Genomic DNA, 13,859 nt, shown 5'->3' with positions numbered 1-13,859 from the left:
GGGGGTGTCGGTCGGCAGGAATCACAGGAGCAAGGTCCCGAAACGTGGTGCGCAGCTCTCGAATGTACGTGGAGGCATCGTGAGTGGAAGGTGGCGATGATTGCTCGAAAATTTCTCCTGGAAGACGCTGGGAAACGCCATAGACTAGTTCGGCTGATGAGCAGCCGAGATCCACTTTCAATGCTGATCGGATGCCCAGAAGTACGAAGGGGAGGTGGTCGAGCCAATGTTCCCTTGGCTGGTGAGCAGTGAGGGCAGCTTTCAGTTGTCGATGAAGCCGTTCGACCATGCCATTGGCGGAAGGATGGTAGGCAGTTGTGTGGATGTGTCGAATGCCCAGGATATTGGCAAGTGCGGTAAAAAGGGCCGATTGAAACTGACGACCGCGATCAGTGGTGACGACAGAAGGGCATCCAAAGTGCGACACCCAGCCGTTTGTGAAAGCCTTGGCAACTGTTGGTGCTGTAATGTCGGAAATGGGAAACGCTTCCGGCCATCTCGTGAAGCGATCCACACATGTCAGCAGGTAACAGGCTCCTTGCGATGATGGAAGAGGACCGACGATGTCGAGATGGACGTGAGAAAACCTTGCGTCCGGAGGCCGAAATGGGGATGTTGCAGTGACAGTGTGACGGTGAACTTTAACGCGCTGGCACTCAAGGCAGGTTCGCGCCCAGCGTCGGACATCAGCAATGATGCTTGGCCAAAGGAAACGAGATGTGACTAGCTTCTGGGGGATGAAGAGCGAAGACGATGCAGCTCAGGATCGCTGCTTTGGGCAGCTGCTAGCTCTTCCATGTCTAGTGGTGGCTGGGTCGACAAGGCACCGATGCGGGATAGTGCATCAGCAGCAGCATTTTCCGGCCCATGTACGTGTCTGAGATCCACAGTGAACTCGGAAATAAAGCATAGTTGACGGATCTCCCGTGCAGTATAATTGCTGTGATTGCGATGGAAGGCAAACGTCAGGGGCTTGTGGTCTGTAACGACGTAAAAGTCCCGGCCCTCCAATAAATGACGAAAATGTTTTATGGCGAGGTATACCGCGAGGAGTTCTCGGGCAAATGTACTGTATTTTGTCTTTGGTGTCTTCAGTTTTTGCGAGAAAAACCAAAGGGGCTGCCAACCGGATACGTGCTGCTCGAGAACGGCGCCAACTGCCACGCTTGATGCATCGGTGATGAGACGAATTGGGGCATCAGGGACGGGATGTATGAGCAGGGTAGCGTCTGCCAGAGCCTTCTTGGCAGTGTCGAAGGCAGATGCAGCGTCCTTGAGCCACTCCAGTGGCGCAGCCGGGTCTTTCTTTTCAGCCAATAGGTCGGTCAAGGGCTCTAGGAATGTGGCGCACTTTGGAAGAAAGCGGCGATTCTACAGGAATCTGATGGTAAGCCTTCACTAAGTCAATCTTAGAGAAGATTGTGCACCCAGCCAAATTTGATAGGAAATTCTGTATGTTAGGAAGTGGATAGCGGTCAGGTAAGGTGTGGGCATTGAGAGCGCGGTAATCCCCACATGGTCTCCAGTCGCCAGAATCTTTCTTCGGCACCATGTGGAGTGGCGACGCCCTGTTGCTGGAGGAAGGCCGCACAATGCCGAGTTCAAGCATGTGCTCAAACTCACGGCGGGCGATGGCGAGGCGTTCGCCAGATAGTCGACGGGGTCGTGTAAAAACGGGAGGTCCAGTGGTGACAATGTGGTGAGTGATGGAATGCTTCACCGGTGACTCTCTGGTGTGTGGATTCGTGATGCTAGGAAAGTCGTCGAGTATTTTTGCATACGGCGAAGCAGGTGTGAGAGCTCGCAGTCCCGTTGGCGAGGAAGTACAGAGTACACCGTTGATGGAGAGGTGGGTGTTGAGATCAATGAGGCGATGAGCATGCATGTCCACAGCAAGGTTGAAAAAACTGAGGAAGTCAGCTCCAAGAACAGCTTGCGAGACGTCAGCGAGGATGAAAATCCAGCGGAACGTACGGTGTAGTCCAAAGAAGAGCAAGAGAGCGTTGGCCGTATGTGCGAATGGCGGAATTTTCGATCGCTTGGAGTGGGCAGGTCTGTTCGTTGCGACGGCGATGTGCACACAAGGCCGGGATGACGCTAACCTGGGCTCCTGTGTCGACCTGGAAGCAAGCGTCAGTGATCTTATCAGAGACATAGAAAAGGCGGCATGACTTTCGACCAGTACCACTTGCCGCCGTCAGTGGCCGGTCGTCGCATTTCCCGACCAAGAGCACGGGCGAGTGCACTTGCGAGCAGAGGCACCGAATCAGCGGTGGTACCAGCACACAGTTAAGGATGAAACGTCCCGCGGCGCGTCGGGTGGCCGAAGTTCCGGAGAACGTGGGGGCGTCGAGGAGCGACTGCGTATCTGGAACCTGGATGACGGTCGACGATGCGCAGGTACAAAGTCATCGAGGCGCCTGACAAGGGCGTCCAAACGGTTCTCGATGCTCGCGAGCGCCGGGTCTGCAGCGGTGGCTGGTTGCGGTGCGGTAACGGCGTTGAGGCTATGTGCCCGCGAGTGGTCCGCCACTCGGTCAGCCATTTCAGCGAGTGTGTCTACTGGGACATCTCCTGCAGCTACAAGGACCGGGACCATGCTCTGCGGTAAGCGCTGGAGGAGCAACTCACGTAACAGCTTCTCCTTTTGAGGGGCGGAGGGGCCGCCAAGGAGCTGGCGCATGCGTTGCAGGAGCTGTGATGGGCGACGATCACCGAGCTCTGTAGCCGTGATGAGCTGTTGGAGTCTGCTGTGTTCGGACTCAGACTTGCGGGAAATGATAGTTGCCTTCAACGTGTCGTAGGGATGCCTCGGATGCGACGGCGCTAAAATATCAGCTAAGTCGTCGGCTACGGCCGGAGGTAAGCAGGATACCAGATGCCAATGCCTGGTCTGTTGGCTGGTGATTTGCCGTAGACGGAACTTCGCCTCGACCTGCAGAAACCATGTGCTGGGGCTATTAGGCCAAAATGGTGGCAGGTTGACATGTTGAATCGCAGCGACTGCAGCACCGCTAGATCTGGCGTCTTCTTGGGCGTCAGGACCAGTAGGATTGGTGGCAGAGCCGGCGGGATCCATGCGGGATGATCGGGGCTGTGTGTTCTTTATCGGGTCACCATTAACTGTCGGAGCTAACACGAGAAAGATCCAGCCCTGACAGCGTTCAGTTTTCGAACTGATTTTTTTTATTATTATCGCGCTGCACCCGCCGCGTGGCCCAAATGCCAACTTCTTCTTCCTTGACGAGTGGCGCATTCAGGCGCCACACCATGATAGTGGCAACCTTCCGCAGCTCCGGCCACCGGGGGCACTCCGGGGTGTCTGCAGAGTGTGGGCCCCCGCAGTTGACACACCGGGGCCGGGTCTGTTTGCAGCTCTCTGCCGGGTGGGTCCGGCCACATCTAATGCAGCTGCCTGGCCAGCTGCAGCTCTCCTGGACATGGCTGAACCGACCGCATTGCTGCCATTGCAGGGGGCGGGGTCTGGCCGGCCGCACTGGGAAGCGTACCAGGAAGAGTGACACGTGCTCCGGTGGCACAGGGCTGGCGAAGCGGAGCGTCACGGTTCACTTCTCCCTGGCAGCAGAGAGCACCGGGACAGCCGACTGGATCCCAGGCAGCAGGCTGTCCGCCACAGGTTCCCCGTCGACACCGTGTAGGAACTCCGTGCTGGTCTTGAGGTCAGCGGGTTCTTTGGCAGTGACAGGGATCCCCTTTAGCTCCTTAATAGTCAGTAGCTGCTCCAGGCACTCTCGCGTGGTGGCGTCAGCAGCCACAATGTTGCGTTTTTGATTTACGCGAATTGCGGCTACGCCGGGCCTTGCAGAGAGCGCCTGTGCGAGGATCAGGCGTGGGGATCCACTGAAAGTACCTCCCTGGGCCGACGGCCGGAAGAGAACTGTGCCCACAATGGCAGGGTCGACCGGGAGGGCCGCAGCAGCAGCAAGGTCCCTGGCACAGCTTCGGGCACCTCTGGTAGTGACCACCTGGAAGCCCTCTGTGTCTGGGGGACTCCCTGCTGCACTGCTGTGCCTCCTAGTGGTGTCTACTGCAGTGGGGGCCTTGCCGAAAGGTTGGGGGACGTTGGCAGCCGTGTCCTTCGATGCAGTAACCGGGGATTGCTTCTTGGTCGGCTTCTTCTTTCCCTTCTTTCTGCGGTTGGTAGGTGTGGCCCCCGCTGACGGTGTAAGGAGAAAGTCTTTCGCCGTATAAGGGGCTTCCTTTCGGGTGTTTCCCCCTGCAGAGGTATTGTTGAGAACTTCCTCCACCACCTTTATGGTAGCTGAAGCGTCAGGGGGAGGGTTGTCGGGAGATTCGGTGGTCCCTTCTGCTTCAGGGGCAGGTAGGGTGCTCTCTACTCCTTGGGGAGAGGTTGCTGGCAATGGCAGTTCTTCTGTGGGGGGGAGGGAGGGCAGGGGTCCCTAGGGGCCACTAGGTCGTCCGTTGAGGCCGTGGCAGGGGAGTTGGCAAGTGCCTGCACCATCCGAGCTCGCGGGGTTCATGCCGCCTGTTGTGGCAGATGATGGCATGTCCGCTGTGGTGGACGCCAGTTCGGAATCAACCGTGGTTCTGCACTCGCTCCCGGACAACACCTCTGAGCCCTGAGAAGCGTGTGATTCCTCTTCAGAGGATTCGGAGGGAGTACTGGCCATTTGCTTTCGTGGTGCGTGGTTGTCCTCATCCCCACTCTCTTCCTGCAGCCTCTTCCGTGAGTTTGAGAAGTCCATTGCCTCGTCGTCCTCAGCAGAGCTGAGAGGTAGGGGAACGCCAGCAGGCCCCTGTGTCTGCCCAGGAGCTTCGGTCTGCATGGGGCTTTGTGGCAGCTCCTCTGCAGTTCCGGTGGCACAGGCGCCACTGGTGGCAGGTGCGGTCCCGCTGGCGCACTAGGAAGCCGGCATGGGGGCCTGTGGGGGCGCGACAGGATTGGCCTGCAGCCACTTTTCCACTATGGCTTGAATGTTGTCGGTCGCAATCTTTTCGAAGAACAGATGGCGATGTGCCTAGACCTTGTTGGTTGGGAGGCTCTCCGATCTTCGGTGACAGAAAGGGCGCCTCGTGGGCTCCTCAGAGGTTCGGGAAGGAACTGGAGCGCTCTATGCTGATGGGGATGCCGCGATGGGCGAGCGGGCGTCGGGGACGGAGTTGTGCCTTGGCGAGTGCATCGTCACACTCGCGCACGTGCTAACAGGGATGCACGACACCGCTCAAAAAAACACTTCGCGATTAGTGCGAGAAAAAAAAACGGAAAGCGAGTCTATGCTACGCACTGGGAGCCACGCCCCTACACCACGACACATGCCGGTCGGACGCGTACAACACGCGATGTGAAAGAGAATTAATTCACTAACCAGCAGTGTGAAGTGTGGGGGGTTCCGGGGCAATCCATGGCAGGTTAATCCGACAGGAGTTCAGGGTAGAAGTCCGTCACTGACGCCGGAGCGAACGCATTGCTGCGGAAGAGCCGTACTCCTGACGAGTGCGGCCCGCGAGCGACCGCACTCAGCGGGAGTTGGGGAGCGACTGACGTGAAGGAGAGGCAGAGAAAAAGCACGGAGCGTACAGACACGACCTGCTCCTCTGGCTCCACATTTCCAAGTCGAGTGAACTGAACTAATGCATGCAAGGGTGGCTTTCGTCCGAAGTACCACGTGTAAGAAAGAAGGGGTAAAAAAGAGAGTGTGACACATAGCTTCTGAAAAAAAAAAGAAAAGGTGAACTCCACAAATATACCTTTCGCAAGTTCCCAAAGCCTTTTTCTTCATTATACCACGACGTCTTGCTGCTCCCTTCTTCGCGACTGTAGGTTTTGCATGGCAGTCGTGCTTGCTTGGAGTCCCTGCATGCGTGCGGCTCGGGGTGGCTGGCAACCATGGTGGTGGGGCACATGCTATAAGGCTTGCTCAGAAATGTAGGAACCACAGCGTACGTATACGCTTAAAATTATATTGATTGATTTGTGGGGTTTAACGTCCCAAAACCACCATTTGATTATGAGAGACGCCGTAGTGGAGGGCTCCGGAAATTTTGACCACCTGGGGTTCTTTAACGTGCACCCAAATCTGAGTACACGGGCCTACAACAATTCCGCCTCCATCGTAAATGCAGCCGCCGCAGCCAGGAATCGAACCCGCGACCTGCGGGTCAGCAGCCAAGTACCTTAGCCACTAGACCACCGCGGCGGGGCTGCTTAAAATAATATCATCATGTGCTGGACTCGCTCACTGGATTTCGTGCCGACAGGTCATGCCCTCGCGATCTCCGACGACAGTGCAGCTATGGCCAACTGTGCTCGCCCTACGCCCTCTCCTGACGCTTACAAGAGCTCTCGTCGAGTGCTGCCCCGTCCTCGGACTCCTGCGACCGTGTCCATCTTTCCTATCTCCTCTTTACTTCCATTGCTCGCTGTCCCTGCGCCTCGCTCTCTCCTTCCTCTCTCTTTATATACATTTTAATCATATCCTTTTAATCCCTCCTTACCCCCATCCCTTGTGAGCTACTGTTGAGGGGTCGTATTCTGATGCAGACAGTTACGGGGCTCATTTTTCTCTTCTTTTCCATTTAAGAACCACATAAGAAAGTCATGTGCTTCTGCTGCTGAGCCTCTGCGTTGTATGGTCGCTTTGACGAACGAGCCGCGCGCAAGGCCGCCTTTCTTCTCGCCACTCCAGTGCTCATTGTACGTCCGCTGTCTAGGAGAAAATGCACAACCACCCTTCAGGCGACACCATTTGCCTGCGCAAGCCCCGAAGAAAACAGAAAACACGTGTTGTGAAGTGCCTTCCGATCGTTAGAGCTTTTATTGGGCATTGTCCCGACGTTTCAACATGCATAGGGTTCCTCTTTAGAGTTCAAAGAGGGAAGGCACGAACCACCCATCCCCATCCTCTGCGGCGGGCAGCGCATTCGGAGTGTGAGATGTTAGCCAGACTTTTCTTGCTTTTTTTTTCAGTAGCGGAGTTGGTAAACAGTTCTTCGAACTTATGGTTTCACTTTGAAGTCACGTGCGCAGCATCGTTTTTAGTTTAGAACTGGCCCTAGCTCGGCCTTTATCCCTCCTCCTTCAGATGGCGGGTGTGGCAGCAGCGAAAGTGGACGGGCCACTCACGTTCTTACTATCACCCAACTCAGCCTTCCACGAATGGAACGTCGCCCGAGTTCACTTCACGGGCGATGGTTTCACTGGCGCCTCGGAAAAGGGAGAGGGGTATGTTTCTGTCATGGTGTTGATAGGGGGAATACTGATGCTGCATTTCTAAGATGGCGTCGTTGTGTTTTTGGTTTGCATAAGGAATCTTGGGTAACAGTTTCTGGCGAGATTGCCGCATATTTTGTGTTATTTCTCTTTTTTTAAAGTTGTGTTCTGCACTGCATTGTGGTTCTTTGCATTGCTGTCTTTACTACTGATGTATCGCGGATTTTCGGGTGCCATGGTCTGAAGTGAATTGAGGATATCAGTTTGCGTAGGTGTGTTTGCAGTTTCATTTTCAGGTTTCGAGAACATCCAAAAGCGACACTGAGCCTCTGTTTCAAGAGGAACTGAATACTTGATCAATAAATTAAGATGAGAGAATAAATGCAACTTAAGATCTCTTGAGACGACAGTCCTTCAGATGAATCTGGTCCTTGAGAAGATATGGCTACGGTTCAAATGGAGTAAAAGCATGTTCCTTGGCGTGCTTTATTCTTCTATTTGTCGCGGCGACATGCAGACACGGCATCAGAGTTCCTGAGAAGAAATATTTAACAACCTAATGCATTGTGCTGAGGCAAGAAAAAGAAGAGTCGCACAATTTATCTGGAAGGCAAGGGTGCCTGAAATACTTCTTTTCTTCTTCTTTTGTTTCATAGGATCGAAAGTTAACTTGATTTCATCCAGCCAATTTGAATTATACACCGTTTGCACGTCAGCAGTGACGATAATCAGGAAGACTTTAAAGAGCATTGTAGCGGCGACACGCGTTTGCCTTCGTTCTTACTTCGTGTTTTTAAAAGCTAATTTATCATGCAAAAATAATGTTTTGTCGGCAAGTATAGTGTGCCTATTGTTGACTGCTTAACGGAAAACAAGCAACATGACGGACACAATTCATGTCCACTATAAGGTAAAGTATTTGAGAAAAAGTGACGAAACAGCTACCGGCATTGAAACTGGAATTGGGCACCATGTGCTTCCCTTCTATAGTAAGGCCATTGAATGAACTTACCTGTTTTTTCTATAATATTAGCTTTATGACTTTCTTTAAAGACATTTGCACAGTTAAAGTAACTTGAGCGCAATGTTATTACTTTGCAGCTTTGTCACATCACACCTTTAGCACCATTAAATCAGGCCTTGTGAAGCCGATAATTTAGTGGCATCTAGGCACTTGAGATCTTAATCTTTATTTGCATTAGGAGCGTCCAAGAGAACCAGGTATTTGCATGTACAGTCGAACTCTGCTACAACGAACACCGCTTCAACGAAATTTCCGCTATAATGAAAAATTTATGATTCCCCGTCAGCAGTTCATAGGAGTCAATGCATAAATATTGTCGCCACAACGAACACTTTTTCTTTAATCTTCCCACTTCAACAAAACTTTACAAAGCAATTCGACGCTAAAATATTTATTGCTGTGCAGTAAACCCAATCTTTAACATTTTTATGCATTTTCAGAGGCTCAAAATGCATCAACGAAGTCTAAAATACGATAAAGAGTGCTTACCAGCACAAACGACAGGGCAAAAGGGGACAGGAGAAGAGACGAGACAGAGCGCTGAACTGCCAACAATTTATTTCTTGCGAAGGCCTTCGCTTTTATACAGTTACCAGTCGCAATAGTCATGCGCGCAACACAGTACTTATGCATTGTCATTGTGTTTCGCGCATGACTATTGCGACTGGTAACTGTATCAAAGCGAAGACCTTCACAAGAAATAAATTGTTGGCAGTTCAGTGCTCTGTCTAGTCTCTTCTCCTGCCCCCTACTGCCCTGTCGTTTGCGCTGGTAAGCATTCTTTATCATGTTATACCAACACGCCCAATCCTACTGTCTCTAAAATACGCGCTGGCCCCACCGGAAACTGCCGCTATAGCGCCGCTGTTCAACAAACACGAACGTGGCCATTGCTCGATAGCAATGGCAATGAGACTGCCCTGCTTTTGCCTCTGGCTTATTTTGAGCCACTGACGATGATAGAAGACAGTGTGTACTAGAAGTGTTAAGTGGCATGATGGCACCTCGCCGCCTAATCTCTTCCGCGTTGCGCATAGCGGCGGCGCTGCAGTCGAATAGTATTGAAAGAGCCGCGCGCTGCGTTCATGCACTGCTATGCGCTTCAGCTCCTCCGTCGCGCTTTCTTGATGCAGATTTCTTCGTACCTGCCCGTCATTCATGTCTAGTACAAGGTACTATAGCCTTTGAAGTACGACACGCCAATCTACTGAGTTTGAGCTTCATAAAAGACCTTGTGAGAGATCGAAAATAATTCAGAAAGGGCGTATCTTATACTGATTTCTTCTGTCTTAACTCTTTGTTCTTTGGTAAGGCGTCTACAATATTCAGAATAAGTGAGCCGATTTATTGGAAGTTAGCTGTGCTCAGAAAGATGTGAGATTAAAAAAAATACCGTTTCAAACGCACACAGAACCAGGAGGCCGTAGGTACAGAGGGGAGAGGAAGGGAATTTGAACGCCCTACACCACCAAATCTTTTCGAAATTTAACTTTTTAGGGTATACTAAAATATTTACACACATTCACACCGACGACCAATTGCCAAAGTTAGTCATTCTGCTGCAATTCCCCTCCCCTCCCCCCAAAAAATTTCTGGGTGCTAACCTTGCGCCGAACGTTTATACAGTTGGCGAATCTGAATATAGCGGGTCCCTGTACAAATGCGCACTTTAAATTTCACCTATTCGACAGTATGGCGTCTTAAAACTAGTTCAAGTCTAACGTAGTTGGACGATAAATGCACCGCCTAACAGTAGTAGAGCTGTGCTGAAGCATTGCATGGATATTAGTAATGGGGCGGTGACGTACGTGTGACTGAAAGGCGTGTACTTGTGGATATATATATATATATATATATATATATATATATATATATATATATATATATATATATATATATATATATATATGTGTGTGTGTGTGTGTGTGTGTGTGTGTGTGTGTGACGCTACAAATTGGAGACACGTCGTGATCCAGATGCCATGCGTTTATTCTAATGCACGCGCACTTCCTCTTCGTCGGCTTCTCCTAGAATCACCTTGTTAATGCGTCACACACACACACACACACACACATATATATATATATATATATATATATATATATATATATATATATATATATATATATATATATATATATATATATGACGTATCAAGTGATGGTTAGTAGAGGTAGAGAAGGAAGAACTGCAGAACGGAATAAACATGGCGTGTGAGCCAGGCCACGTCTCCCACTCATCGTAGCGTCACACGAGCCGACAGGATGAAGACCTTCCAGCCACTTCATCAGTGTCTCATCGTCGACGCAGTTCTCAACAAGACGCCTTGACCACACATCGACTACGGAATCATCTCCTGGCCGCACACAGCGATCAGCATCATGCCAGAATCATCGACTGACCTTCCCATCCCCAAGTACACCGGAGCAGCGGACGATGGACCTGTACAGGACTGGTTCGACCTGTTCGAGCTCCACGCTACCGCTGCATCTTGGTCGGAACGGGAAATAGTTACGAACTTCAGCGACTACGTCACCGGTGAGGCATTTCAATTTTACCTAATTCACATATTCGAGAACGACGAGTCATGGCAAAAAATCAAAGAGGAGATGATTACCCGTTTTAACGACTATGACCAAGACCTACTCCTCATTGCCAACCATCTAGACACAACCGCACACTATCGTCAATTTCCTAAGCAGTCCTCAACCATTCGAAAGCCCAGCGCGCATCGACAACTGCCTCAAGACGAAGTGGCACATGAGTTCACTTACAGAAGGCCATGCGTATATTGGGAAAAACCCAACCGTCAAGCGCGCCTCCCTTCTGCGCGAAAGTCGGCATTTCCGAAGTCATCGCTTCAGCATATGACACGAGACGTTGCTCAACCACCTGATACCCTTCACTCTTCGTCTCGCATACGTGGTCCACCACCTGGGTTTTCGTCACGCGGTTCTTCAAGCGCTCCTAGCGCTCACCACTTGCCTTGTAAGGACGCCGTACTCATGGCAGATGACCTGGCGCATCGGAAAAATACCCTGTCAAGCCATTCTTCTTCCGTACGGTTTCATGCATCACCGTCTGGTGCACACATTCTCAAGAGTCCAAACAAAACAGAAGGCTCAGACGCATCGAACGTCGCACGCTACCAGGCGCAAGAACTACTCGCAGCGAACAGCGAAGCAGAAGCCCCTGAAGAGCTTCGTGTCATTTCTACGGCACCGCAGACTTGCCAAAATCTGCAGTTCAAACCTAGTAATGCCATGTCACCGGTAGCGCCCACATTCAGAGCTCACCAATTCATGAATCGAACAAATTCAGAAGTGCATGATAAATCAAACCTCGTGCACAGTTGTCTTTCGGAAGCGCCCGTAATTAACCCCGTCACCGAAGCCTCTGAAGAGCATGCTAGCGATGATGACGCATTGCCAACTATGCCCGATAAGCAAGACACCAGCTCACCATGCATCAGCTGTCTACAGGATGCGTCAAACCTCGAAGGAAATGAATGCCCGATTCCAGAAGGGGCGCCACAACAGCCATCTCCTGAGCAGCACCAGCAAAACAAGCAAAACAAAGTTCACAAACTCAGAAAACAACGAGAGAGACTGCAACGAGGGCATCGGCGAACGCCAAATTCAATGGAAGCGCGTTCACCAGTTGAAGAACATCGAAAAATAGTATCTACAAACCAACAAGACGTTGGACACTTTCGGACAAAGAAAAGTCGCCAGAAACGCTCCCAGCGCCTGCTATTCCGCCGACTGCAGCACCACAGTAAGCGCCGAGAAAGACGCGGAAGCACTGCTTGCAAACCGCAAGCACTCAGACACTCTATCACAGTCTGTCGAGAAGCGCGCAAGCAAGAAGCACCGGAATTGCACCATTCACGGCAAAAAATACAACCCCGACGACATCCGAGCGGCCGATGCAACAAGGTGTTCCAACCTTGGTCAGCCCGAACAAGAGTTCTAGCAGTACTGTCAGTATCCCCTTGTATCCCGCTCTGTCCGGAACGCAACAGTCAGCCTCGCCCACCAGAATTGTTATAGAGTTCACCGGACTGCTCCCTCGGGCTTGAAGATTTAAAGAGACTGTGGAACTCCGTCGAGACGTGATAGTGCGAATTTGGACATTGTATGTTTAGTGGCTTCTTTTTCTATAAACGGTGCCATCTTTCGGGGGGAGGGGGAATCATGTGAGGTATGAAGCGATGGTTGGTAGAAGTAGATGAGGAAGAAGTGAGAATAGAATAAACATGACGTATGAGCCAGGCCACGTCTCCCATTCATCATAGCGTCACACGTTTCAAAGAATACGATGAAGACCTGTTCATACCTCATCAGCGGAAGGCTTTTCAACGGCCCCATCACAGTTACGCGAAGTCTTTTCGCAGTAAGCCTATTTTCCAAACGAGACCTCAGAGAAAATATACCACCACTGTACATATGACTCTACCGAAAAAACGTCACGCATTCGAACACCGACTGGTAACTTGCACGTCGCAACAGACAAGGTAAAGCGTCCGTATACCGAAAGGAATCTAGACAATTTCGCCAAAAAACTGAACCTAAAGCTGCCTTTCCCAAGAGAAATGAAATCAGCATTTTCAACTTGTTCACTGCACCACAACACTTCAGGTTTTACTGAACCACCCGAATGCCTTGATGCTTCGTCTCACACACAAGTCTCAAACGGTTTCGTGCGTGTGACGGAATTTACGTGTGACGAGCTGGTGAATCCTCGCAATACCAGCCCCCACCCTGACGTTCCCGACCAGGGTCGTTCGACAGACATTGTCAGCCTAACTACGCTGCAAAAAAAAAAAAACATACGCCATCAGAACCACCTGAAGCCATGTCTGTTGTGCTCTCATCGTCAAGTGATAACACACATGTGAGTCAAAGCACTGCAGGAATTTCGAATCCACCAATGCCGGCGCATTGTCAACTGACAGAAGCATTTACATTCAAGGATGACTCACAACCTTCTTGGGAGCTTTCTCATCAGCCTGTCACGCTGCTTTCATCGCAAGACAAGCCTAGCAGTACAGTGTCGACTACCGATAATATACTGACCACATCACCATCTAAAGAAAAGCAGACTCATGTTCCTGAAAGAGGCCCATCTGACGAACTTTCACAACAAGACGAGCAATTTCAACAAAGGCAACTCCACGAATTCCAAGAACTGCAACGGCTACTCGAACAAGAACAACGATCAAGTGAAACCTCCTCACGAGTGCACTTGTGGCTGAAAGGTCATCAGAGACAACATCAATTAAAGAAGCAAAGACAAAGTCGATGCCTAAGCCATCTTCACAGAAATCAACGTCGACAAAATTTTCTGCACCAGTTCTCAAAGCCATGTCTGCGATCCAACAAACTGAGAGAACACCATAGAAAGTTACCAAAGAGACATGAAGCTACTACGTATACAACGGAGAAAAGACATCGTCCCATCATCCTCGGTTCTCACGCGCGCCGACTAGAAGCAAAGCATCCGTTGCCACGACGGCGCTGGATCCGATGCCAAAGACATCCGTCAATCCAATGCTACACATATTTCAAGCCTTGTTTGTTCTTCACAAGACCTCAAGTCACGTCATCATCAGTGGAGATGTGCAGGGCAGGGTTATGCTAT

The sequence above is a fragment of the Rhipicephalus microplus genome, chromosome 6 (assembly GCF_043290135.1).
Source record: "Rhipicephalus microplus isolate Deutch F79 chromosome 6, USDA_Rmic, whole genome shotgun sequence".
Taxonomy (NCBI): Eukaryota; Metazoa; Arthropoda; class Arachnida; order Ixodida; family Ixodidae; genus Rhipicephalus; species Rhipicephalus microplus.
Note: the sequence above shows the minus strand (reverse complement) of the source record.